Source organism: Pholis gunnellus (assembly GCF_910591455.1).
Source record: "Pholis gunnellus genome assembly, chromosome: 5".
NCBI lineage: Eukaryota > Metazoa > Chordata > Actinopteri > Perciformes > Pholidae > Pholis > Pholis gunnellus.
In genome coordinates this window covers 3863308-3889100 of record NC_136531.1, presented here as the reverse complement: position 1 = coordinate 3889100, position 25793 = coordinate 3863308, and positions in this window count along the sequence as shown.

The following is a 25793-nucleotide window of genomic DNA, read 5'->3' as shown; positions in this document are numbered from 1 at the left end:
AGCCATGCGGCTCACGTACGCCGGCTTAAAACCTTTTTTCGGCTGGAGCCACAGTGAGCGAGCGGCGGCGGCTGGCAGCGCGAGAGCGATCCAACTTATCAAAGTAAAACATATTTGTCTCAGTATGCTTGATTTACACATTAAGACTCGCAGTTTGAGTCTCTGGAAATGTGGAAAACTTTTGGTTGTTCGGAGCCGGAAGAGGAAAAGATTTTGTCCGAGAGGAAAGATTTTCTTCCAGATTTTATAAAATCGTAGGAAATAAAACTACATGCTGTGAGAGAATGTCCTTTAATTTAGCATGTGAGGTTTTCTCTTAAAGCAGGTGCACCAACTCTTCGACTGTCGTATCTCCAAATTTGCTGATTTTTAATCTTTCAGATAAACTTCAGTTTGGAGGAAATTCCACCACATCCTGAACCCCAATAAACCGTTTAAAACCTAAATGCATCGCATACGGGTCGTCTTTCTTGACTCATGATAAGTTGACTTCATGGAAATTCATTCACGGTTTTCACAAGATAGTGAGAAAGTACCTGTATTTGCTGCTTCACAGGCTGAAAATCATCTTTACTTCCTGTCAAATAAAATATACTTACTTGTATTTGTTTTTCTTTTTAAATCAGAAAACACAACGTCCACCAAAGTATGTTTTGTCGCCTAAACGTATAACGCAGTTATTTTAAGCCGGACCATCATGCTTTTGCTGAACCTAACTAAGAAGTTTTGTTGCCCAAAGCTAACTTTTGCTTTTGTCTGTTACTTGTATTTGTTTTTCTTTTTATATCAGGCCTGGTTTCCAATTTGTATATGTGCATATACCTACTTTTATTTCTTTGAAATGTTCTTTTAGTAACTCCACCAGAAACTGGGGTCAGTTGAACGTTTCTATCCGTCTCAACGCTCCATCCAGTGAACAGGCGGAGCTCTTTATGAGCTGCTTTTAAAACGTGGTTGATAAAGAGCTGGTTCAGGGTCAACATGCTCCACGCGTCTAAAACAAACTTTTAAATTGAGGCTTCACACGCTTCTGTTTGCCACTAACTTCATCACATTAACATCTATTAATTCATATATTTCCCTGCACTGTGAATTGTATTTTCCCACAGAATCTATTTTATTGAGGTTTATGCTGCATTGTCTTTCTTTTATATTTTTCTGGATGCATTTTTCGGTCTCCTTGCTTTGAATTACTGCACTTAAACCTGATCATCTTTTTCAGTGTCTAAATCATATTAACATGCTGCCTCAGTATGTAAAATCAAAGTTTATATGTTAAATTACTGATGTATCTTGACCTCTTTGAGCTTTTTCACCTTTTTGTAACTCGTAGCTTTTATTTTTCTGCAAACATTCGACTGGTGTGCCGCGTCTCTCCGGTGACTGTCACTGGGGGTTTCACAGTAATTAACAAAATGAGTTTGGGGAATTCTCTCAACATCAATTGGCAAATTTAACTACCACCCATAACTAATTAATACCAGTGAGAAACTGCAGAAACAATAACCTTTAAATACTAGAATTATGCAAAGTGGGAGACAATTAACCCTTCAAACTTTCATGAAAATCCTCCTTTTTTCTCCGGTTTCATGCACATAAGAAGTGCTTTAATTCCACAGTGATGCTGAACATTCAGCAGGACAAGAAGTTTGTGGCAGCAGCCCCCCCCCCGAACACACACACACACACACACACTGCTGCCCATCAAATATCAACCCTCACAAATCAATTTTACACATGATCGCAACCCCGCGCCCTCCCACCCGCCGGCCCCTCCCCTCCAATTAAGCCTCCGCATTAGCATATATATGATATCAGTGGTAAACATCACTCGGCTGGTAATTCACAAACGCTCCTGGATAATAGGAGGGTTGAACACCTATTAACCCCGGGGCCGGCAGCACAGAGGCAGGCTGGGAAACTCCCCCGGCCTTCTCCCCGAGGAGCTCCGACTGCGGGAGCAGGGAGGTGGAGAGACAAACAGAAAAAAAAGGGTGATGGAGGAACTGAAAGGATGTCACTCTGCTAAACTGCGAGCGTGTGTTTCGTTTCTGAAGCGTCGCTCAGAAAAAACGGTGTGGAAACTGACTGTGATTGGCTGAGACGCCGCTTAATCTACCAATCCCCAAATCTCACGCCTCTAACCTTTATTGAGCTCATTGAATCGAGACTTTGTGGACGATCGCCACTTACAGGAGAGAGTGAATCTTTAGAAGTCAGAAAGACATGAGTCCCAAAGTGTTGTTGTGATTTTGTCCTAAAACTGAACATACTGACTGTACGTAGTTATCGTGAGCACAAACATGATATTTTTCCCAAACCCTGAGTTTTGTTTTGTGGCGTAACTTCACAAAGAATAAGCACTTCTCAAAACCAGTAGATTGCATTTTGTGACTTTTTCACCAACTGCTGTCAGACTGTTTTGTTAGCACAGTGTTTGTAAGATACGGACGTAGTCCGGACGTCGCCATCTTTGGCAGTGACAACACAGCCTGACTCTAAACATGTTAAAGAGGTGACACAGCAGTGGAGACGGCTACGTCCACCTGTCACTCAAACAGACCACGCTCTCAATCATAACTAACTTTAAACATGTTTATTTCTGCTGTAAAGTTGGGGATTTTAACATTGAAGTCTTTGGGGATTGACTTGCTGTAGTTTTTGTCACTTCCGTGCTGGCTTCATTTTTTAACTGTATGTTGTGTAATATTCCTACAACAACTGTTAAACTTTGGGGTTTCTAGTTATGCCAGCAAATAATATTTCACTATTCTCCTTGTATGGTATGTATCTTCATATCACACACATCTCATCACAGACCATTTTGCTGAATACATTTCCACAATTAGGAATTATTTATGTGATAAATTCAGCTAGAATGTCTGTGCAGAATTGTTTTGTTGTGGCCTCTTCAGGTTTTGTATCGAAGGCCGAAGTATTGCCGCATCTCTTGGCTTTTAAGAGGATTACATTTTTTTGTAAGATGTTCTTTAACAAAATAGACTTGATATTTTTGCAGGTAATGTCGACATGAAGAGCAGCGCATGTTGTTCGGCACCTGGACGGCAGAGATGTTAAATGAAGTCAATCTGTCCGCAGGACAGCGTGCAGAAACGATGGAGTTCTTAATCAGAAAACCTCCTCAGCTTCACCTGACTGGAACAAACCACCTGCTCAGGTGAGCACGGGGGGAACGATTGGCACTAAGAGAGCAGCCGAAGGCCACACACTATCAAACAAAACTTAGTTATGGCTGACATCAGAATTTAACGTTGGCCCGTCACACACAAAGTAAACTACATTTTAATATAATGAAACAATGCAGAACCGTTTTACCTTCCTTGTGTCAGATAACGGGGAGGACTTAATGATGAACACCTGTCACTGATTCAGCTGATAGGCTTCAACAATCAAGCAAAACAAACTGCACAACCTAGAAAAGTTTGATATTCATACAATCCGACAATAAATGATCTTAAAAGAACTGAAAACACAAAGAAACATGTTTTTAAGTTGGGAAACAGTAAAAGAAGAAGCAGTCAATATGTCAATGTTCACAATGGAGGTTTTAGGGAATTATCTCAATTATCAGGACTTTCATTTTTCATATCTGTAGATATCTGTATCTAAAGAGTGAAGACAATTTATGAATAATAGCTACATTTACTGAAGTACTTTAATAACTAGAAGTTTGAGGGTACTTTTACTTTAGTCGAGTATTCCTATTGTTTTGCCACTTTATACTTCTACTCCACTACATCTCATCACATTTGACTGACAGCTTTAGTTAATTTCCAGTTTTTCATCTCCTTCCTGTCCAGTTTAAACCTCGTATCTCCAGATGTGTTGATGTTGAATGTTTGTGATAAACTGAAGGACGAAATGTTCCTTTATGTGATGATAAAATCCTCCTACTTCTTCAGATTAATAAACTCTTTAAAAAGACTCTTGGATCAGCTGGAAGATGCTTCATAACAAACCTAAAAACAGGTTCTTTGTTCTTTTTCCAGCTGACACAGTTCATCATTCATGCTGTCGGGCTGCTAATGAGCGGTGAGTTGACTCCTCACAATAAACCAAAGACAAGGAAACAACCGGCCTGTCACCTCGGTAACCTCTCTCCATTGTGAGACAGTGACTTTAACGTGGTGGACGCTCATCGTTAACTTCCCATCAGTCTCCATTATCTCTCTTGTGTTTTCCAGCTCCTCACAGCTTCTTCCACTCTTGATTGTGACTGTTGTAAAAGTGAAGTAAACAAAACAACAGCAAGAGATTGAAGAAAGGATTCCACTTGAGTCGGTGACTTTATTTCTCGGAGGCAGTTCGGCTCATTTACAGGCTGTATGTTAATAATTAACTTCTGGAAGCAACGTTGACTTCTCCTCTCACAGCTGGAATGAACAGCGGTCTCCTGGACGAAAGATGAAGAAAAGATTTTGAGGGATATCTATGAATATTTTTTGTAGGTATTACTTCAAATGCTGGATGAGACCAGCCTGATATACACACATTTACTACATTCCTGTTTACACTCATTTATTTTATTTTATTGTATATATTTGATGCCTATATTGTAACTTCTGCACTATTTTACATCTCATTTTATACATATTTAATGATCGTTGTTGGAGGGAGCCTGAGCAGTCGTCACATTATCATCTCACGGAGCAGAACGACATTTCTGTGCTCGCGCAGATTTAATTAAAAATAGTTTGAGAGTCTCCGTTCTGAAGAGACCAGTTCCCTCATGTGTTCATATATGAAGGACTTATGATCCCTGCAGGCTTCATATCGGTTTGGTCACTTCATACTCACACAGTTAAAGCACCGCCGGCCTCTGGGGACTTAAAACATACAGCTTTTGTTTGAGTGGCCTCTGACACTGAAGTGTTTGTGCGATGGTTTTATCTTATGTTGCAATGAGCGACAGCCACTGAAGGTGCGGTCTATATTATGGTTTTGGATTAAAGATTAAAGCCCAGTAAAGCCTATGAACAGGCCTAATCCTGCTCTTCAGTGCAGCTCAGCAGCCGGCCCCCGGAGGCGCTGATCCACGATCAGCTTACTTCCTAACGTTCATCGTCAACGGCTGAAAAAAAACTAAAACTGTTGCAGAGCAAAAGGTAGAATCTGAGACTTTACTCCATAAAGACGTAAACATTTGGGAAATGTGAAATCAATTTCAATAAATATGGCATCCTCCGACAAAGGACTGTGATTTGGTCACATAGTGTTTCCTTTACAAACATAATTAACATATTTTCGAGCATTGTATTGACAATCTAGACCTTGATCTCTTATATCACTATTTGGTTTTATTTGTGACTGTCCTCAGGTCTCTCAAAGGGAACTGAGAACTGTGACTGACTGTCGCCATATATGGAACAGAAGTGACCATATTTGGACTGTGGAGGAGGGACATAGAGATGACGTTTACTGCTCTGGTAGCGACCTGTCAATCACAAGGTAGCCCCACCCCTAAAGCATATTCTGCTTTATGGTCTGTTTGACTCTAAATGGACCATCATTTACTAAATGAACATCATGCTGTATTGAAGAAGACTTGAAACTAGAGATTGAGACCATAAACTCATGTTTACAATGTTTACTGAGGGAATAAATCAAGAGAGAAGTAGAGTCATTTTCTCATAGACTTCTATACAACCAGAGGAGTCGCCCCCTGCTGGTCAGTAGAGAGAATGCAGGTTTGAGACACTTCAGCGTTAGCTTCATCGGCGCCTGGTTGGGAACAACTGAACAGCGGGGAACAGCTCTTCACTTTTGACAAGTGAGATTGTCCATCAGTCATTGCGCCTCTCTGTATAGTAATAAAGTAACATTCAATACAACAACAAACGTTAGTTAGTCGGCATTATGCTCCGTAAACATTGAGTATTGAGAGTTCAATGATTATTTTATTGATATCTAACCATGAATTCATTTAATTTATTTTTCTTTCAGGGAGAAAGGACTATTTTTTATGTTATGTTCTCTTCGGCCCAGATGTAAAGCAAACATCTGACTTCTGCAGAAGTCCAAGTCAGTCCTTCACCGAGTTTTGGTTTGGTCATAGTTCTCAGCGCAAACGAACTGCACATGGGGTTTGCTTGGAAACGGACCACCTCACGCAAGCGGTCTCAGATTTTTTTTGGTCGCCACCAAAGCACGATTGCTGCGTTTAAAACTGTCCGAACAAACCGCACCAGAGTTTGATTAACGTTGACCCTTACGTCGAGACACTGTGCCGCTGACCTTTACGTTCCTCGACTTCCAGTTGTGGTGGTTTCTGAGACACCACACTTCTAACATTTGTCGATTGAGATGTCAACATGGACACTGATTTCCCAGAATCCACTGCAGAGTTGCTGCTGTGGGGCTTCAGAGCTCATTCGAAAGCAATTTAACCCCATCTTTATTCTGCTTAACAATACCAGCAGAGAACACTAATTAGGTACATTTCACCCATTTCCATGTTAATGTTTTGTTTGTCGCCATTGTTTGAGGAGACAATGAGCAGATATGCTAATGAGGGAGTCCCAATAACAGTGTCCTAATGGGAGTCCATTCACAGCCGTTAGCCCAGAGGCCACCCCGCCCCCCCTACCCCCCCTCAGGGATGGAGGTATTCTCAGGCCGGAGAAAAGGCAGGTTACAACACATGAAGACTCAGAGAGAGAGAAAGCTCCGAGTAAACAAAGCTTCAGTCTCACAGGGATGAATGACAGAGGATTTAGCTTCTGAGATCAGATAGGACTGAATGTGCATTTCTGTGTCTGTGCAAGTGTGTGTGTGTATTTGATTCACACTTGAGATTACAACAGTGCATACAACTGCATACAGTTAAGGTTTTCATTTATAGTTCAGCATCAGATTTAGAGACTGTCCTAATCTTTCATAGTTTCAGCAAATGCCAAAAAAAAGGAGAAACAGAGGAAGTGGTGGATGGTTGGGTCAGCAAAGCATCAAAATATATTTATAAGATTGATTTTAGCTCCCGACAGTCAACATTGGTATCTTTTAACCATTATCGTCCCCTAACAGTAACCAAAAAGTTATTAATGTAATGTTCAACTCGCTACTTCAGGCTGAGAGTACACATGGCCTCCTGTGACAATATAATATTGATTTGGGGACAATGGCGTGGCTGGATAGCTAGCTCGTCTTGTTGTTGAACATACTGTCAAATTATATTTACTATTTGTCAACCATACGCAATGTTATTAACTTTGAATCTTGCTAGCATAACGTTAGCTTTATGCTAGCATTATGCTAATCAAGATTTTGTGAAAATGGTAATTTGAACACCAACAATTCTGAAACAAAAAAAAGCAAACTTCCACTGATGAAGAATATGTGATGAGCTACAAAAACAATAAATGGACCTTGAAGTTAAATGAAAAAAGGTTTTTTGTAGAAGAATGTTTATACATCTCGAAATAAGATGATGAAATGAGCGATACTAGCAAAAAATAAAACAAAGAACCCGTCCATCCTGTTTAAATGTTAGAAGCTAGCGTTTCACCTTTTTCAGACGGCTCAAACAAGCTCTTGGAGTATTTGTTGGTTTTTTAGCAATCAGGCATTGAGGTGTCAGCCTTGTTAAAAAAGGCCGAGGTTGCGGCGCTAATAAGGTGCTAATCCTGAGCTGCTACACAAACACACACACACACACACACACACACAAGCCTCCCTCCACCCTACAGAGGCTGAACACACAGGGCGAGCTGCAGAGAGACACACACATAACGCGGCTTATCGCTGCTCTCCAGACAGCCGCCCCAGATCAGTCAACGCACTGCGCGATCGATGCATCTGATAAGGAATTAAGACAGAAAATAAACTGTACGCGTTATCGGGGAACTCGGTACATGGCCTAATTATGATGCGGCGTGTGTGTGAGAGGATGATACGGCGGGACTGGAGTGGTGCGAGACTGCAGGAGGGAGGGAGGGAGGCAGGAGGAAGGAAGGGAGGGAGGCAGTTTTGCATCCTTGCTGCCCCAAATGGCAGCGAGGGGCAGCAAAAAATGTGAACTACAGTACCCAGAATCCCAGACACAGCATGTTCATGTTTGACTGAATAGTGACGTGATGTTTTATATCAAAGAGAAAGAGAGATGTGTTTTTTTTGATTTTGGGCAGTTCCCAGAGTCTCAAAACACAAGTTCAAGTCGAGTATAATTTTAAATAAATCCGAGTCACGTCTTTAATCTATAACAACAGGTTTCAATTTAAGTCTAAAGTCTGAGTCATTTGAAAGACCCAAAGTCAAGTTTAACGAAAGTTTTATGTAATTTGAAAGAAGTTCAAGTCGTAAGTCATTCCAAACAAGTCCGGGTACGAAGTCATCCAGACAAAATCTTACGTAACTCAAAGCAAGTCAAAAGTCCAAGTGTTAACTACGGTGGCCGACAAGGGCAAATGCACTATTTCAATTTATTTTTGTATAGCCCAAAATCACAAATTTTCCACAGAGGGCTTCAAAATCTGTACACATGTGACATCCTCAGTCCCAGGACCCTCACATCGGAACAGGAACTTCCCCCCAAAGAACCCTTTAACGGGGAGAAAACAGGGAGAAACCTGCGGGAGATCAACACACACGAACGTCCAAAACAAATACAACAATGGAACAACGTTTATCGACCTGGAAACCAAAACCTTGCAGATAAATCCTCCCAAAACAAATTCAAAACCACAGGATTAATAATATCACATGACCTCTGTGTTTTAGCAAAATATAGTTAGTAATTTGCGATGGAAATTTTATTTGACAAATTACAGACGTTGCAAATTCACATATATATTTATATAGGTTTATACGCCTCGACAGAGGAACACGCGGACTGAACTTTAAGGTAAGATTAAAGCTGGCGATGTAAAGTGAGTTGGTTAGATACTTTAGTCTTTCCAGTTTTCGTATCTTTGTAGAAGTAAAAATTGAGCCCGTACAGAAGGAAGAGAGGCTGCCAGCAACTACGTCTGAGGACACTACACCATATTTTTTGCAGGACAACAGCATTGAGTCTCGAAGAGAAGCTGTGAGCAGAGGCCTCGTTCTCTACGTTGGTGGAAAAACCGGAGGAGTTCATCAAGGTCGACCAGGTAAAGAAAATAAAACTCTGCCGCTGGGATTCGAAGCCCTGCCTGTATGAAACAACGTTGTGCAATCTAGCTGATGGCTTAGTGAAATCATGTTTCTACTGAGGTATTCGTCAAATCTTCACATTCTTAACTACAGATGAGCAACTTTAACTTTTGGAAAATGTATTTATACAATGCAGAAGGATGTTCTATATAACATTTGAAGATATGCAAAGTAAGCACCATTTTAAAATGTATGTATTCACTTTACATAACAGGCTTGAAATGAATATAAATATACATTTTAAACATGAAGGCAATGTGTTTCAGGCATGCAAACTTGTCACGTTTTGATAAAGGTTCACCAGGTTCATGTAGATGCTTAATGAATTAGAAACCCCTTTTTTAAATAGAAATAAACCAATAAAAGTGAAGTTTAAGTGTAACTACTGTAGGGCTCATTAAGTTTCAAGAGTGTAAATTTAACTTATTGTGAAGAATTTTCAATCAGCAGCACTTCCTCAACCCCTTTTGTTGTCAATAAATGTAAAGACTTGTCAGAACCCAGTTGATGCATCTCAAGGGTTACTCCTGCAAACAACACAATGTGTCCAGATGTGTTGTGTCCAGCCACGCAGCCATCACACACCATGAGGGAAAAAAGGTCAAAGTGAGAAACCGTTCCCACGTCCACGTCCAGCAGTTATCCCTGCGGCGTAGCGGACAGACAGGACGCTCAGCTCCGCCTGACGCTTTTTCGATCGTCAGCTGAAGGCGAAGGAGGCGAACCCGTCCGACTGACCGGACTCCTGCTCTGAGAGAGAAACCCCTTTGATCTGCCTTCAAACTGATTCGTGTACACCAACTGACGGGGCGGCACGAAACACCCCCGATGCCCGGGCCTGCACGCCCCCCCCCCCCCCCAGGTCCCCAGCTAAGCTATGTGCTTTCATTTATGGCAGATTCCACAACACTGAGGGTGGGGGGGTTAAGGCCTGAAATTCCCTCAACATAACGTTGTGCCTCTCTTTGGTTCCCTGCATTGGTATTTACTTTTACATTCCTTTGCAGTAATTCCGTCAGTAATGATCAGACAATATGCTATGTGTCATATAATGTGTGCAGCATTTGAGTCCAAGACAGATTTCCCTCTGTGGACGTTAAAGTATATCGTATCATATCCTCTTATCTCACTCTATTCTCTACATTTACACACTTAGTTTAGTGACGTTACCTGTATACTTAACTAACGCCACGCACACAAGTTACGTAGCCTAACAAACATACTTAGTTTAACCCAAACCCTAAAAATAATCCCATGTTAGATAAATTGAATATTAGTTACATTAGTTTTTATTGCTCCTCGTCATATTTTGCCACTTGGGCAGAGGCCCAGTTTTTTGCCAAGTATCTAGATGCAGAATGTTCACCCGTGGTTAACGTTGTGAAGCGGTGGCGATTGGGTTTAGGCAACAAAAAGTACTTGGTGAGGGTTAGAAAAACCACCACAATGACGTCACAATGGGTCTAATTGCCAAAAACTATTCACATTTCTCATCCTTTTGTTCATATGACAATAGAAATATGTGTTCACTGACTTAAACAAACAAGCATGATCTGAACTGCTTATTTTTAGAAAGTTCACTAAATCTGACAATTCAGATTTCAGTATTAAATGACATCAGCATGCTTTTGAATTAGTACTCTTTTGCAATTGATGGATTCGTGGAGCTCGGCGCTGCACAAAGTAATGAAGCGTGAGTTGGACGAGAAGCAAAAGTTTTATGTAAACGTTATTATGTATGATCGATGTGCCGGGGAGCCAATCAGTGAATTACACTAGAAATTCAGACGAAAGAATAAGTTGGAAGAAGTCAGCTTGGCCAATGAGTGAGCGAGGACATTTCTGTCCAATGGAAAAGCTAAACTTGACAGAGACGAGGTGGATTTTGCCATATTTTTACGCATTATATGGCAGGAGTGACTTGAGAAGTTTCTATTGTACATCTTTATACTTTTCCAGAGTGAAAACTCCCAAGCCTCTTCCTCCTTTCAAGTGTTTGACCCTCAATAGTTTTGGGTGGAGTATCACTTTAAGAGCAGAAATTGCTTGACTGCCTTTGGAGAGGATAATGGGGTCCTGGGTGTGTTTGTTTGTGCCCTCGACCTGATCGGCATGTGATGAGCGGGGAGGTCTGCAGGCCTAATTGGCCTCTTTAAATGGAAAAATGTCCAGCGAGCATGACGCGTCGATGAGCTGGTAGCTCCCCGCCACAAGCTCCTGCTCTTTTTTATCATCACTTTATGGAAACAAACCACTCCAATTAGCGGCAGAGCAGCCATGGAAATCATAATGACCATAAATTAGATGGTCATCGGATGGATTTAAAAAGTTGAAGTCAGAGTGGGTGATGTACTTTAAAGGTAATTTGCACTATTTTGCAATAATGTACAAAAACACTAAAATCTTTACACAACAGGGAAGAAAAAACACTTTACTTAGTAAATACTTAAAACAAGACACTGAAGACTTTATAAAAACGGATGATGCCTTTAAAGTCCAACTGAAATTCATGAGTGGAAGAACACTCAGGTGAGAAAAATAGAAGTTCCTTTAAAATGATAAAATATCTGCAATCATTCATTAAAATAGTTCAGAGTCTCATTGTTAACTGCTAATGTACCACTAACAGGACAGTAAAGGAAAAAACATCTGAGAAAATCGGTCCTTAAAACAGAGCTTAAAAGATTATTTCACAATAATAAAACACCAGTTGGAGCGCATTGGAAGCCGAATGGTCACAGCGCCCACTTAACTTCAACCGTCCCGAGTTTGATTCTGGTCTTGGGGCCTTTGTTTCATGTCATACTATAAAGAGAACATGACTTGTAAACCCATGAATAACAATACACCGTTATTAGTAGACATCCCATGAAATAATGAAGTATGTTAGCCAAGAAGCATGAACCAGGAAGTATGAAGAGTGCAAAAACCCACATAAGGTCGGCAGCAATCTTTCAGCCAGTCGAACACAGTTTGTTCCCCGAGTGAAACGAGAAGTCAACGTTGATTTATTTGTTCCGTAACTTACATACTTTAGTAACAGAATTCCTTCGTTATTCTTACCAAAACCACAATCTTTTGCGAAACCTAACTAAGTAGTTTTGTTGCTGAAACATAGCAAGTTTTTTCCTGTGAAGACGGAAGTTTATTTTGATGAGTGTACGCAAGTAACGAGCGAAAATGTACACACCTTGCTGCATTACGTAGGAAAACACTCAAAAAACGAATACATTTTCGGTAAGATTTCATTTGAGCTGTTGCATGAGGGGACGTCTTCGCTAGCCGTTGATGTTTTCTTAATGTGCTTGCGTGAACCATGTTTCTTCCCTAACTAAATACATTTAATCAATTACTGTACACATTAAGTACTTGTTCTTTACTTGCATATTTCCATTTTATGCTACTTCATATTTTTATCTTAGATGTACTCCACTACATTTATTATTGAAACCTAAGTTGCTCTGCCGATTTAGATTATTAATACAAAATGAAATAAACTAATAAATGACGATGTGTAATTATTAAGATTAGGTCCACTTTTACCAGCTGCAACATTAAAGTGATTAACACATGAATTCATTAATAATTAAAATCCAGAAATATTATACATCATATTCTTAAATGGGCTATCCATAATGAGTACTTTTAGTGCTTAAAGTATATTTTGATGCCAATACTTTTGAATTTTTACTTAAGTAACATTTTAACTTTAACTTTTACTCGTGAGAAAGTATTTGTAGTTTTACTTTCGTAAACGATTTGAGTTCTTCTTCCATCTTTGCTTAAGTCGGAGAGCCTTTGAATGACAACTAGCTGAACTTTAGAGTCTGGAATTTCTTGAAGAAAGCAGGAAAAAACAGTCAGAGAATGAACACGTTCCTGTTCTTTAAAGAGAGTAATAATCCCACTGAAGGCACCAGAAAAGCACCTTGTGGTGTTTGAAGCAGACTCGAGGCCTGCAGGTGTCAATCTGTTTTGAAGCTGCTCGTCCAGAAAGACACAAATGTGGCTCTTTAAAGAAGCGGACCGAAGGGGAGTCGCTGACACTTCAAAGGAGGTTTGTGAGCTATTCGCCCTCCCTCCAACAGCGAGGTCACTGTCAACTCTGACGAGTCACCGCTCTGCCATTAGGTTCGGGGGTGGTTGTTTTTTTCTGTCTGCTGGTGTGTGGGAGTGTTTGGAGGCGGTGGAGGGGCGCTGCTGTGGCTGTCGTCGGTGAAAATCAAACAGAGCCCAATTAAACTGATTCTAACATGCCAGTGATCACGAGGAGGAGGCTCACCTGGACTCTGTTGGACGACAGGCCTCTGCCGCCGTGACTCCTGGGACCCTAATTGTCCCGACCAAAAGGAATCTGCCGCTTCGATGTGCTAACGGCCGGCTGAGGACAAATTCCCATTTCAGTGACTGCTGGTGGGGTAACGGTGAGCTTGTCTGCAGAAATGTTACAAATACAAGATGAGGAGCTGCTTAAAGACATAGTGGGGATAAAAAAAATTGACTGACAGAAACATTTGATGATCATTTTTCACAATATCCTGACTATTTACCAACTAAACAATTAAAGGATTAATTAATCAGTTAACCGAGAAATAATTGTAAGAAAATCGATAATGAAAAGAAGTTGCAGCCGTACTTCAAAGCGCTACTAGTGGTAGAAAAGTCATCAGGAAACCCCGTCTCCTACAAAATGACAGTCCCGTACAACTAAACCGAATTCTCAAATGTGTTTGGAGGGTAACGTATTTTCTCCTATAAACTACTTGGTTAGGTTTGAAAAACATCATGGTTTGGCTTAAATTAAATACGTTTGTTACATCACTTAAATTACGGACTTTAATTGAAATAAGTGAATGTTGACTTTTGGTTTCACACTGGACACTAACAGCGGTGTCCTGGGTAAAAAAAGTCCCGTGTCAGGCTGTTCTCATCCAGCATTCTTAGCTATACCTACAAAAAAGAATGCGCCGTAATTTGTAGATATCCCATGAAATTATTTTTTATTACGTAATTATGAACGAGGAAGTGTAAAGACTACGCAAACCCACATAGGGCCGGCAGCCTAAACACCGATCTTTGACCCAAGAGAATTGCCGCATGTGAAACAGGAAGTCAATGTTGATTTATTTGTCACATAACTTGTGTACTTCAGTATCAGTCCTTCCATAGATATTTTTCATAAACCTTACTTAGTAGTTTTGTTGCCTAAACCCAACTGAGTTGTTTCCTGTGAAGACGGAAGTTTATTTTCAAAAAGACTGAATATATGTGATTGTCGGACATCGTCACGTGTTGCTGGCTTTCGTAGGAAAAAAAAGTAACTTTTTTGTAAGATATCAAACGGACTGTTGTTTGAGGATGCGTTGCCTGTGTTGACCCACCCATCCACTGTGACCTGCTCCCTATATGGACTTCTGCAGAGTTTGAATAGAAACGTATTTGTGCGACGTCAAAAACCAACGTAATCCCGTGAGAAAATATATTTTCCTCAAAACATGATTGACAATGCAGTGTTGTTATATGGGAATGTAGACCAGGTTGACTCACTGTACCTTTAACCCGATCTAAACACACTTCTGATTATTTCCAAAAGTTGTTTCATTTCAGTCCTCACATCCAAAAAATGATGTGTTTTAAGTATCTGTATTTTATCTTTTTGCAGTGTAGAATAGAAGTGCCAAACCAACAGAAGCAACCGTTTCTGATTAAGTCACAAACGGTTTGTGACTTAATTTCAAACATTAGGTCAAGGTAGTTAGGTAAGTTATAAAGTCAGCCAGAGATGTAATCGATACATCCATGAAAATAACTGAGTAGTTAGCATGTTGAGTAAAAAGAGAAACTGAAACTACAACATGAGAAACCCAAAACAAAGAAGCAGTCAAAATGAATTTACATTTATTTCACTATTTTAATCATATTTAAGCTTCTCATATCAATAAAACAAGCCACGCTTTGACAGGTGATGTAACAGTTGATGATGAATTGAAGTTCCTTCAAACAGAAACACAAATAAGAGTCATCTTCTGCTCCGAACGTCAGTCCCCTAATTACCAATTTTCTCAGAGCGGGGGGCCTCGGCATCACACAGGAGTCTCTCTCTGGTGTCGGTATAGATTATGGAGCCCACCTACAGGGAGTGGCCGCCAAACAGTACAAAACAATTAACGCTACTGCACCGCTATCAAAGGCTCGCAGAGCAAACCGTGAGCCACGCATGGCTGGAGCGAGAGCTCGACGGAGGGAGAAATGAGTGTAGTCACATCAGAAAAGCAGCGGAGCAGGAGTCTGATTTAGTACAAAAGGCTGCAATTAGCACGGCACGTTAGGAGCACATGGCGGGGCGACTCCCTCACCGCGCCTGTTTGGGACTGACTCAAGATTCCCCGAGTCCGCCTGACGCTCCACGTACAAAAAACATCAGTAATCAGCTGACGCCTGGATCCCAAAGTTCAACTTAGTCCGGCTTTTCTCTGGGTTCATGTCTTCAGTGGTCGTACTGAACAACCGCTACCCCGAAGCTGGTTCCCGGATCAATGAGTTATTAATTATGTCCTATCAACAAGGTGTAATGTTAACAATATAATCACATTGAGAGGTGAAGTCCCTCTCCTTGTATTGTCCCCTATGGCCCCTTATTTCTGAAAAAATATTCAATGGCTAGAGACAAATCATTTTTTGATCCGGTTTAAATTGTGCCATGAATTACACAAAAGGTTTTCAATATAAAAAGTAATTTAGCAAGAAAGTCACATTTTACGTTTGTCATTGATTTGTTGTTAACAACACCAACACGGTTACTTTAGCTTGGCTTTCTAGCTAGCTAGCTAACTTAGTTTCACGCACGTTATCTTACCTAATGTGTTTTATTCAGCGACTCTTCTAATCAGCAGGGAAGTGAAAGACCGAACAAGACCTGTTGTTGGTGAGAGAACATCCTGGTATGAAACATACAGGCAGAGATGTCGCTTACGCAACTTTTGGGTGTGTCGTCTTTCTAATTTAACATGTTAGCATGCTAACATTTGCTAATTAGCAAGAAATAAAAACTGAAATGGCCGCTGAAGGTAAAGTCGTTATTTTTACAGGTATTCGCTCATAAATTGGACAAATTAAATTTGGAGATGGATGAAAAGTCAGAAGATCCCATAAGTTATTACACTTCATCCTGAGGGGAACATGAACCAAATACAATGCTCCCATCCAACATTTGGTGAGAGATTTTACTGAAAACGTCACTGGTCAGCCTCAAGGTGGCGCCAAGTCTAGAGGAAAACCAAAGACAGTTGGCTCATCCTCTGGGGACCAAGAATGTACAAAAGTTTAATGGCAACTCATCCAAACCATACATATTTGTAGAGCACATTTAAAATCACAAAAACAGTTGACCAAAGTGCTATGCAACTAAAAAGACATAAAAAACAACATAGAATAAACGTAAAACCATAAGCGGAAAAAAGCTAAACAACAATAAAACATAAACATCCAATTGTTGTTGAGATATTTCAGCCTGGAATCAAAGAAACATCCAAAAATCTGATACTTGACAGTATGTAGTGTTTAAAATAAGTATTCAATAGTAATCAAAGGGGCTAAAACTAGCGAATAAACCACTGTGGCCCTTTAAATCATTGTCTACTGGAGGACCAAAGTATCACCTCTGTAAAATAAAAAGCCATAACACACAGAGTAGTACGCTGATATCACAGGTACTCTGATTCATTGTATCACCTCTGTACTAACCAGCAGTAACAGACCTTCTCTCAGGTGTTATTATGTGGATGAACACCAAATAAAACATCGCTGCCTTGTGTTGCAACAGATTAGACGCTCTCGAATAACTCCCAGGGAGAAAGAGATGGTTCTGTTTTTTTTATATCGCCTGTAATAAAACCGCACAGCCCTGCAGGCAGACTTAGTCTAAAGAGTAATGACTTTCATAATAAAGGGTCATTTGCTCGTCGCCGTGGATAACGCTAAAGACATCATTAATGGCATGTTACTTTAAAAGCCTTATCGAGTGCTGGATTAGAGAACGTATCGGCCGGTCTGAGAGTAATCTCGTTATGACAGACAAACATCTACAATGCTCCCACTCATTTTGTTCTTCTCTAAGGAAACACCCACACACACACTATAGGAAGTGTTCAGCAGAGATGATACACGTGCACAAAATAATCCCCCAAAAAAAGAATGTGTTGAATGACAACCTCGTATCAGCGGTTGCAGAGACGCACAATGCCATTATGGGTTTAAAAAGACGGTCATGGTTTGTGTTAAAATAATAACGTAAAAACGTTACTGGTGTAAATAGAATAACAACTCTCATCCAACTTTGTTACGTAACACGCGTCAACGTATCCTCATACAACAGTTTGTATATCTTCCAAAAAGTTACACTTTCCACTCGTTACATGCATACAGTCTAAGAAACTTCCGTCTTCACAGGAAACAACTTGGTTAGGTTTAGGCAACACAAATACTTTGTTAGTTTTAGGAATAGATCTTTGTTTGGGTTAAAATAACTACGTAAGTGACGTTACTTAAGAACTCAAGTTACGCGACAAATAAATCAACATTGACTTTGATTGTCCAATTCTATTAATTGATGTGTGCAATCCTACTGTGTAGAATATGTCTTGGTGTATTGTGTACTCTACTAGATCCTATAAGATCAAACATGGCCCGTATATAGAAGTACATTAACCAAAGTACTGTACCTAAGAACAAATTTGAGGAACTTGTACTTAACTTGATTATTTTCTTTTGATGCCACTTTCTAATTCTCCTCCACGTCATTTACTGAACAGCTTACTTTACAAATTAAGAGTTTCTAAGATTTGATGTTTTGTCCTTTAAATAATGGTAACAATGTTAATGTATTAGTAATAAAGTTGAGGTTTTATAAAACACACATTATGAAGGTGGCACTTCTAAGTATTTCTGCAAACAAAACAATCAATCGGTTAATATTCATATAATAATAATAATCATCAGTCAATAGTTCAAAATGAGCTCAACCTCAACCAACAACAGTAAAATCCTGCTTTTACATCAATGCATGAGTGATAATGATGTCATGTGTAATTGATAATAGTCACAACAGTCACATTGGACATTTTTGTACTTAAAATATTTTTACTTTCATTTTCATGATTTCACTGAAGTAACATTTTTAAAGCACGACTTTTACTTGAAACAAAGTATTTTTACCTTGAGGTATTAGTACTCTTACTTTCTGAATACTTCCTCCACCACTGAGAGGACAGCATGCTTTGAAGTGTCACACAGAATCATGATCACCTTCTTCTGACTCTGTTTCAGTGTAGTGATCCTTTTGGAGGCCGTTGCTGAGCCGAGCAGCACCGTTTGAGCCTCCTTAGCGTAGTAAAGGGTTAAAGCAGCGGCTCCGGTTTGCAGATGCACGTTAAGCTGCCGGCTGACGCCCCCTGTTGGTCGTCCTCGCACACGTCCCGAACTGTGGATGTGACGGAACAGATGGGAATTCATCCTGCTTTGCCCAAAAAAGGTAAGCAAAGAAGCTTTAAGCCGCAAATCGCAGAGGCCGACATCCGAGAGGTGAAAGGTGACACAGTGAAGCGTTTCATGACGCTGATACGTTTCTCTACCTGACAGGAAGTGATGTGTCAGTCCACAAAAAACTTGGCTCCTTCTGTGGGAAAAAGCAAAGGAAAATGAGGGTTGAGTAAATCCACAGGGAGTGTGTGACCGCAGGGCAATCCCCCCCCGCAGCAAAATGAAACCATGAAGCATGTTATTTGAAGGATGATGGTAGCAATTGAAGAAATGCAGGGTTTGGACACATCATGTTGGGTTGTTGGTGAAAATGCTGTGGGGTGCCCAAAGGTGTGGAAATGGGAAAACATCTCAGTGGCCTTGGATTTAAACACCGCACGTCTTTGATCGCCCTCAGGTGTCCAGAAACATCCAACATGCTGTATTTAAATCTGAAAATCAAAAACGCGTGGCGTCATTTTGCCGCTCTGAAGCTGATTATGATGATATTGCATCATGTGCTGGCGTGCGGAGGGGTGACCTCATCATCGTAGTGTTTATGGATCACTGGGCCGCTGGGCCTTGATTTCTGTTATTGAATTATGGGAAATTCATTCTTTTTATTGAAGGAGTGGTTTCCAAATCCAATAAGACAGTCAGCAGTCCTTGGTCAGAAAGCCCTCACCATTCAGCAGCAGCAGCAATGTCATTCTGCTACCGTGTGTTGGTCAGAAACAGGGAGGATGGGAGTTTTTTGTTTTTTTTAATTGACCCCCCCCCAAAAAAAAGATCGGAGAATAGAAACAGATTTGTCACAAACTCTCTCTCTGGGTTTCCAGCAGATCTGAGCCGTAAATCTACTGTAACTGAGGTCGAGTGTGTCCACATTGAAGTATATTAAAACTAGATATTAAACAGGTTTAGTTTTGATGGCAGCGGGATGATGTCTGGTTTTATGTTTTCCTTATCAGACAGATTTAATGTTGACATTGAACCAACTTCTGACCTCGATATCAAGACAACATATTGAAAGAGATTCTAGGCAGAGGTCCAGAAACAAGGGATCTCTGCAAAACATGCCATGATGTGTCACTGCCGGCCAAAATCTAAAAATATTCTGATGTGAAACCCCAACTGGCAGGAAACACTGTTTGTCAGTGCCATTAAAAATGCAAATGATCGTTACAAAAAATATTGAAATAAGTGTCTTCTGGTTGAGGTCATATTTGCTAAATAAACATAAGTAAACATTAGATTTGGGTATTTCAGTTGTTTCAGTACTTATATGACAATCTTTTGCTTTAAACATACTTAAAAAGTAGAAACAGCACAGTGTAGAAATACTTTTAAATAAATTTAAAATGATACTGAAGTAAAACTACTTAATTATTAGCGTCACAATATACTTTAAGTACAAAAAAGTACTCACTATGACGAATTACCTAGTTCACAATAATGTATAATTGTGTAATTGGATTATAATTATTGATGCATTAATGTGTTCAGTGTCGCGGCGGCTGAAGGTAAAGCTCATTTTGACTACTTTATATAAACGACTGGGTAATTGGTGAAACACTAGCAGCTGAAGAGCCAAAATATTTTCCTCTAGTTGGTGGAGACCAACACAGAGCTACAAGAGAGTATCGAATATTGGACTCATGTGGACACAGAAACTATACCGATGTGATGACCATGTTGCTCAGCGTCTGCTGGAAGTGTAAATAGTTACTAAAGTACAATTTTAATAAGGTGATAAAAGTTCAGGGTTGTGTTTGTGTCTGCTTGTTTTGAAGTTAACCAAAAGTCTTAAGAATGCAGCTTTAAAGGCACAGTGTGTAGGATTTAGTGGCATCTAGTGGTGTGGTTGCAGATCGGAACCAACTGAATACTTCCGCTCACTCCTCCTTTTCTATGAGTAGTAATGAGCCGCTGAGTGCAAAACCGAGGTAACGACGTTTATGCAGCGGTGTTATTCACACTCTTTAACTAATGCTAATGGTTACAGTTTAGAAGAACACCCACAAAGTTTGTTTTCATGCTGATTGAGCGAAACGCAACTACGACACCGACTACATGAGATGTGGATTTTCTTACATTGAGGACAAAAGAGGGCAAAAACATCAGTGTGTTTCGTGCAGCGAGGTTCTGGCACAAGAAAGCATGAAGCCGTCAAAACTGAAGCGGCATTTGTTGGATCAATCCGCAGCGGATAGACTGAAAACTATACCTCTGTCAAATGACTCTATAAGTAGACGAATTGAAGACATGTCGGATGACATCAAACAACAGATCACAGCTCGAATTAAGGCAAGTGGTCATTTTACATTACAAATCTACAGACATAACAAACAAAGCAGTTTTACTCGTTTACGTGAAACATATGTGGGACGGGGACTTACAGGAACAATTTCTCTGCACAAGAGAGCTCCCTACTACTACGACTGCAGAGGACATTCTCAGCTCAGGTTCAAACTGCACCATCTTTTCATTAAAGACATTTGAGAAGTTGAAAATTCGGGTCGCGGCTTGTCATTAAGGGGTGATGGTGGGTGAGAACCACTGATCTAGAGCATTCCTAGCTTCACTTACGAACATTATTGCACTATAGTTCGTAGATAACCCACAAACTAAGATATCAAACTAACCGTTGCATGAGGATGCGTCACTAGAGCCAGTGTTTGGTTTGTCAGTTTTGGGTAGAAACATAGCGGTGCAACACGATGGGCTCCGTGACGAGGACCCGCTCCCTATGCAGGTATGAAGGCTTCATTCTGAGCTCACAAAAACACAATCCTTAGTTTTAGGTGATTGTACAATGATGAAAACGTAGTTATGAATATTATCTTATATTTCTGCTAATAGAAATGCTACACACTGGCCCTTTGCTGTAAAGTAGTTTTATTCTTCCACACGTTCTGAATATTGCAGTAATACATAATAGATATGAACTGACCGGATTTGGGGCCTCGGCACAAAGCAGGAGTCTTTGGGGGTGAAACTAAAATCCTCCAGATGAATATATGCAACTCAACCTGCATGACTCCCTTCATGAAACGTAAACTGATTCAGCAGGAAAAGGTCGTTCCATATCATATTGAGCAGAAGGAGGGAAGGGGAGCAGTCGTTTAATTAAAATGTGATAATAGGCAGTTCGGTTCACGAGGAGGCTAAAGCCTCGTGGGTTAGAGATGCAGTGTGTGTTCCTCTGGACGTTTTCGGCCCCCGGAGCAGGATTGATCTTTGCCTCCTACAGGAGAGCCCGGCCTCCTCTGGGCTTAAGGGCCACACACCTGTGCATGCATCGGGGCCGGATAAGCCCAGATTAAGCTAAAGTTACCAGCTCTCTCCCTGCAATGTCATTCAAAACCTCAACGGCAACCGCGCCGCGGACAAAGCGCCTTTTGGGCTGTCCTAATAAACGCCATTAGCTTTGAGACATCAAACATGGAGGATTATGGGATTTTCTGGCCCTGTAAAAAAAATAAAAAAAGATGGAGGGTCTGGGGGACTCCCTCGCTCAGCCGTCCTTTCTCTGCAGAGATTACGTTACAATTTGTTTTCCTTTTTCCGCCATTTTGTACGTCCCTCCTCCTTTTGCAGAGTCCACGCAGAAAAAAGTGGTACAGTAATCCCCTGCAGATGAAACTAAGAGCTCAGTAAAAAGGAAGATTACACAGAGCTTTGTAGATTGTTTCTATACACATGTGCATGGGTATTTGGGAGATCTATAGGGACTTAACATGAGAACTGAACACATACACACACACACACACACTCACGGGTTGAGCATCATTTCTGTGTGCTATTCTTACTCCACTTCTGTGGAGAACATGAAGGGGTTTAGCCTCGCAGAAGCTGAAGTCAAGGAGTGGATACAAAGAGAAGATCAGAAAACAATAAGTGTGATGAGGCGACACCTGAACTGTGATGCGCATTGATTTGTCCGGATGATTATTTATTATAAAAATATATGTATATTCAGGTGAAAAGTCCAGGTAAAAGCTTGGTTTTTCGACGTAATGCTGTATGTAGCATGATTGTTTTTCCGATATGTTTATTTATTTACTGTCATATGCACAACAATTACAAGAAGCATTTACCTTGTTGGCAATGAAAGATATTAGATCAACAATGCTCATTGAATATGGGAAAAAAGAAGAAAAATCACGCTAATAAAAAAATGACATAAAATAGTGCAGAAGTTAAAATGTAGGTTTAAAAATGTAACATAAATAAAAAATTGTTTTTATATATTTGTGAAAGCAATTACTGTTACGGTTATATATCCCGGACTTTATACACAATATATATATATATATATATATATATATATACACATACATATATACATACATACATATATATATATATACATGTACTTTTCACAAGACAGCAACATAATGTGTTCGTGTTAATTCCCAAGCAGTCTTTCCGAACAAGAAGGTGCTTCTTCTGCTCGTGTGTCTCCCCCTACAGCAGCTATAGGGCCCATTCAGACGCCATAAGGTCACCTATAGTTTATATTCCTGCTCTGACAGAATCATGTGTACATACTATAATAATGAGCAGAGGCCCCCCTCCCCACCTGAACAGAGCCACAAGTCAAGTCGTCCCTAACAGGAGTCAAAGGTTGGGCTGCTGCTAATCCATGTAACACTAGGAGAATAATCCTCCGGGCTGTGGCCTGCCCCGCTCTACAGTTTTCTTTTCCCCCTTTTGTTTTTCTGGTAAGTGATCTTGGAAAATGTTTCAGCAGTGGCCCCCAGACTGCAGAGAGAGGAGCAGGGGCCCGAAGACTAAATTTGTGGGTCGTGTTGTTCCTCCTCGGGGAGCACTAGTGGTTTAGGAGACGAGAAGGAACCGCAGAGAGCTGTGGCGGGTAGCGTGGCTTTGGGTGATTTGGAGCGGTGTCTTATTTTGAAAACGATTACAGTGAGTCCGTCAAGATGTAACACACTTTGCTTTATTTCAATCTTTTCAAATATCTTGTAGGCTTCAAAATAATTGACATTTCAAAGGCTCGAACTATGCTTCCATGTCGGCTGAATTTAGGACACAACCAGTATATTCTTCAGCATCCCATCGCATGCCAGTCACTTGTTTAATGGTGCATTCTGGTAGTTTACATTTATATTGCATTACAGTTATATTTCCCAGGTGTCTGTGCTCTGTGTGTTCTTTTTTTTTATTCAAGAATAAATAAAAGTAAACTGGGAAATTAAAAATCTGATGTATTTTTCATCACTCAGATCAAAGAAAAGTTAACGTTTGGGAATTTCTTTTGCAGTTTTCTTCCTTTATATTGTTGGATTAGAAATAGAAAATCGTAGTTTTAAATTTGATAGCGAGGCGACGTCCCACCCGTTGGACCACCATGGGACCTTATTCCAGAAGAATATATACAGTAGTCAACAAATAGTTTTTTTGATCCTGTTTGAATTGTGCCATTAATTACACTTAATTAATTAAACATAATTTTGCACGTCAAAAAAGAAGCATTTTGTTGCAAAACTTTTGAAGTATAAGACGTTATTAGAAAACTACGATGCCTGTGTGTTTCGTAGCAGGATGTTCTCACACCAACGACGGGTCTCGCTCGTTCTTTCGCTTCCCGGCTGATGAAAAGCGTCGCTGGATAAAACACATCAGGAAAGATAACGTTACATTTGTGAATAGAACTTGGCTAAGTTAGCCAGCTAGCTAGCGAGCCAAGCTAACAGGGATGTTGGTGTTGGTGACGTACATTGTGCGAGACGAGAGATGTAGTTTACTGAGCGGTTTCACACAAACCGACGACAAACCTGGGACTTTCTTGACTTGCAAAATTATCTTTTTAAGTTTAAAAACATTGTATGTATTACAAATATTTCTCTCTCGCCGTTGACTATCGTACATATTTTTTTCCGAATGTGTCCACTCGTGGCGATGGCAGCTGTTAAACACCAACAGGACATGTAGGTAACCACCAGTTATCACTGTCGCTCGTTAAACTGAAACAACTGTTGCTCAGAAACGGTCGTGGGGACGGCCATGTGACGCTAGCAGCGAGCTACTTCAGACGACACCCACCTGTCACTCAAAGCAGCCACGCCCTTAATTATGCCTAATTTTAAGCCTTAATATGATTCAAACGGGAGAGTTGTATAAAAATTCACCGCCGGTAAAGTTGTCATGAACAGAGATATTAGCTATAGAGACAAAAATCGTTTTTTTCTACCAGGTTGCAAACATTGATTTCTGCTGTGAAGTTGGGCATTTTAACATTGAGGTCTATGGAGATCGACTCGCCTTTGCAGCCTCAAGTGGCCATTCGAGGAACCGCGGTGTTTGGCATTTCTGATATGGCTTCATTTCTCAGACCGGAGGTTGCTGCTTGTGTCTAAAATCTTTTGAAAAATGATGAGTGTCATCTTTTTAATTTAATCCCAACATGTCTGCACGTTTGACACTTCTTTAAAAAGGTGTACGTTTCTCAGCTCCAGGTGATTCTGACACGTATTATACAGGTAATAATGACAAAATGGGATTCCATTAATCCTGACGGGAGCCGAGCACAGTTGACACCACGCAGTAAAGAAAGGCAGCTAATCTAAATTGTTGTAATCCTGGTGCTATGATGGACACTTAAGCAAATAGATTCTGTTTGTACATCTTGTAACGTATATGGATTAGGTTGCCGCACAATATAAATCAGATAAGAATACAAACCAGAGATTTTATCACCTCCAGTGAAACGGATGAAGGACTTTGACAGCAACGTTTACCATCAGAATGTGATTACAAACCACATGTTTCCTCACATTTCCTAAAGGCGTTTTTTTTTCTTTTCTGTAGCCTCTATGCAAACGCATTGCATGCACAAACACACACACACACACATACACACACACACACAGAGCGTGGCCTTCAGGCAGGTGGAGACATCGACACTCAAGCCACGTTCAAAAGGAGGATGCACCAGCTTCTTCCCTCGGCCGACATTGCGAAGGTCTCTTCTGCCTTAATCCTCTTTGACTTTATTCATGCAAAGGTCATCTCTGATTCTGGAAATGGAGGAGGTGTTGGTTGTGGAGGGTCTCCGTGTGTGTGTGTGTGTGTGTGCGCCATGTTGTCATTTTGAATGCATT